We start from the raw sequence: 3,499 nt of genomic DNA, 5'->3' as shown, positions 1-3,499 counted from the left end.
TCCCTGGCACACGCTGTCCCTGCAGCTCCCCTGTGTTCTCCTGGCAGCTGCCAAGGCCCTCCAGACAAACATTCCCCTGCCATCAGCCCTGGCACAAGCTGCAGAGCCCCAGGAAGGTTCAGCACAGGCCATTCACCATCTGATGGGCCCTGGCCACCAACAAGCAGAACCTGAGGCAGCCCTGAGTCCCCTGAAGGCCACACTGGGACCCTGATGTCATCCCACTGAGCCCTGGGAGAAAAAGGAGCACAAGGAGCCTCTTCAGAGTCTGTTCCTTGGGCCTGTTCCTGAGAGTGACTCTGCAGGGAGAGCAAAGCCTTCCTGCCCTGCCCTCCCTGTGCTGCTGGAGCTGCTGTGCTGGAGCCCAGCTGTGTCCCAGCAGTGCCCATGGCCAGTCCCTGCCTGCGGTCACAGCAGGGACACGCAGCAGGACAGTGACCAATGTGCCAGAGCACTGCGGCCTTACAGCCACAGAAGGGCTGGGAAGGAGAGGCCGGAGCTGGGAAGAGCAGCACTGAAAGGACCAAGCACTGCTGCTCCCTGGCAGTGTAGCTGTGCTGGGACTCTTTTCCCCTTCTCCCTTCTTATTTCATGCAGGTCTCAGAGTTGGGATCCCAGATAAAACAGCACTGCAAGCTGGTTTATTTTCTTCAAATGTAGCAATAGCACACACCCTGGTTTACAGAGCTTCTGGATAAAATTCAAGAGGCAGACAGTGAATTAGATGGAGGTGATTAAAAAAAAAATAATTTGGGATAATTTTCTGCCAGAAAAACCAACTGAATACTTCCAAAGACCTGGGAAGGCCTGTTGGGCCTTTCATGAGTTCCATTCTGAACACTATGCAGAAGAAAACAGGCAGTTTGTTGCTCCTGAAAAGCATCTACTCATCATTTTCCTCAGGGCATCCTTGAGCTCCTGGTTCCTCAGGCTGTAGATGAGGGGGTTCAGGGCTGGAGGCACCACCGAGTACAGAATTGACAGGGCCAGATCCAGGGATGGGGAGGAGATGGAGGGGGGCTTCAGGTAGGCAAATGTGCCAGTGCTGAGGAACAGGGAGAGCACAGCCAGGTGGGGGAGGCAGGTGGAAAAGGCTTTGTGCCGTCCCTGCTCAGAGGGGATCCTCAGCACAGCCCTGAAGATCTGCACATAGGAGAAAACCATGAACACAAAACAACCAAGACATAAACAGATGGAAAACAAAAGAAGCCCAAGTTCCCTGAGTTTGGAGTGTGAGCAGGAGAGCTTGAGGATGTGTGGGATTTCACAGAAGAACTGGCCCAGGGCATTGCCATGGCACAGGGGCAGGGAAAATGTATTGGCTGTGTTCAGCAGAGCATTGAGAAAGGCACTGGCCCAGGCAGCTGCTGCCATGTGGGCACAAGCTCTGCTGCCCAGGAGGGTCCCGTAGTGCAGGGGTTTGCAGATGGACACGTAGCGGTCATAGCACATGATGGTCAGGAGGGAAACCTCTGCTGAAATGAAAAAGACAAACAGAAACACCTGTGCAGCACATCCTTCATAGGAGATGGTCCTGGTGTCTCAGAGGGAATTGTGCATGGCTTTGGGGACAGTGGTGAGGATGGAGCCCAGGTTGCTGAGGGCCAGGTTGAGCAGGAAGAAGAACATGGGGCTGTGCAGGTGGTGGCCGCAGGCTACGGCGCTGATGACGAGGCCGTTGCCCAGGAGGGCAGCCAGGGAGATGCCCAGGAAGAGGCAGAAGTGCAGGAGCTGCAGCTGCCGCGTGTCTGCCAATGTCAGCAGGAGGAAGTGGCTGATGGAGCTGCTGTTGGACATTTGCTGTGTCTGGCCATGGGGGCCTGTTCAAGGAGAAAAGATCAGTGACAGGTTAGGAGAAAGTTCTTTCAGTAAAACCAAAGCCTTTTCCCACAGACCATTCTTCTGTATCACACTGACAGCCTTTTGATTTTCTAGCAGATTTTCCTTAAACTGCAACTGGGGAGCCCTGGTTGGTGCTGGCTGAGTGGGTCTTCAGGTTCAGGGCAATTACATGCAGGGTTTTTACAATTCAGCCTTGCCGTGCAGACGTGAGAGGGGGACAGGGAACCTGTCCTCGTGTTCCACTTTGAAACCCTGTTAATACAGAAGTCTCTGTCAGCTTGTACTCCCACTGCCAGTGACCAGGAATGGTAAAGTCTGTTTAAATGTTCTAGAGTTTTTTCAACAGCTTTTCTTCATCTCCACTTGACTATTTTTGATGTCAGAAACTCTCAGCATTTCTGCTGCTGCGCTCAGGGAGAACAGAGCAAGTTCTCTGAGGCAAGGTGGTGCATGGAGAATGAGGGGAGGAGGTCTGTCACCCTGTCCTGTTCCAGGATTCTCTGGGCTTTCACCTGTCCCCTACACAGGATGATCACCCTCCCATGTTTCCTTTAAAAACCATCCTGACACTACTGAGAGCTGATGGATCCACCACAGTCCACCCAATGTCCATCCTCTTCTCAAGGGCTCAGCCCCACATTTGTACCCAAGGACACACGGGACTCATTCCACCAACCCAACAGCATTTTCTCCATCACAGAACTTGTGTGTCTCCCCGTGGGGCTTTCAGATAACACAAAGATGCTACAGGGCAGGTTTGCATTGTGGAGGGAAGCTGGAAGCTTGGAAGGAAATCTCAGGGAGACTTTCAAGTGTCCTAATGATGGCACTGGATTAAATGAGATGGAGCTCCTTCCCTGGCTGCACTGACAGCATTGCCCACAGCCGGGCACTGGGGACAGGGTCACCCTGAGCCAGCTGTGCCCCCTCCCAGAGCCCCCCAGTGCCAGGCAGCTGCTCCCAGCCCTGTGGTCTGCAGAGGGAACTGGGCCCGGGGCTGCAGAGCTGCCCCACGGCTCTGCTGCAGCTCTGCCTGCACAGGAGGGGCTTCATGCCTTGGACCCTCTCTTGGTTTGGGAAGACAGGTATCTGCTAGGTAATAATAAAAACAACAACTGCAGTTTCTTTTGGGATGGAGAGTGTAACCCCCCCCCCCTTCACTCTCTTTTTTTTTCTTTTTTAATTATAAATTACAATCAGAGGCTCTTAGGCAAAGATTTGGGAAATAGGAATAGCAGTTTTTTATTAGTATGTATTACAAAGTAAACAAACACAAAAAAACCCTCACCAAACAACTACAGCATTAATAATAAACGAAAACAGTACCAAGATCCTTGAGGGTTTTGTTTCACAAAAAATAGGGCAGTTTGGTTTCGGTGTCTCTGCAGGATCCTCAGAGCACCAAGCTGAAACTTTTCCAGCCAGCAACAGCCGTTCCCTCTCCCCCCGAACGCCGAAAAAAGAAGAGCCCGCAGCTGTCTCAAGCTTTGTCTTTTACCTGCATTATCTCTTCCTTCTAACTTTGTCCACCTCTTTGTTTTGGTTAAGTACCCTCAAGTATCCAACACTTGGTCTCCTTGGTAACTTCTGGGGAAAAAATTCTTTAGAGAAAGAAGGAACAAACCTGACCCCCAACAGACCCCCAGCCCTGAGGGCA

At 52.1% G+C, this 3,499-nt stretch overlaps 1 pseudogene; it reads right to left on the bottom strand.

The window, feature by feature from the left end:
- Window positions 1-840: 840 nt before the first annotated feature.
- On the bottom strand, window positions 841-1,797 carry LOC136304473 (olfactory receptor 14J1-like; annotated as a pseudogene).
- Between the last annotated feature and the right edge of the window lie 1,702 nt (window positions 1,798-3,499).

This window comes from Chamaea fasciata, unplaced genomic scaffold (genome assembly GCF_029207755.1).
Source record: "Chamaea fasciata isolate MVZ Bird 193981 ecotype frontalis unplaced genomic scaffold, bChaFas1.0.hap1 SCAF_96, whole genome shotgun sequence".
Taxonomy (NCBI): domain Eukaryota; kingdom Metazoa; phylum Chordata; class Aves; order Passeriformes; family Sylviidae; genus Chamaea; species Chamaea fasciata.
Note: the sequence above shows the minus strand (reverse complement) of the source record. Positions and strands in the feature narration are given on the sequence as shown.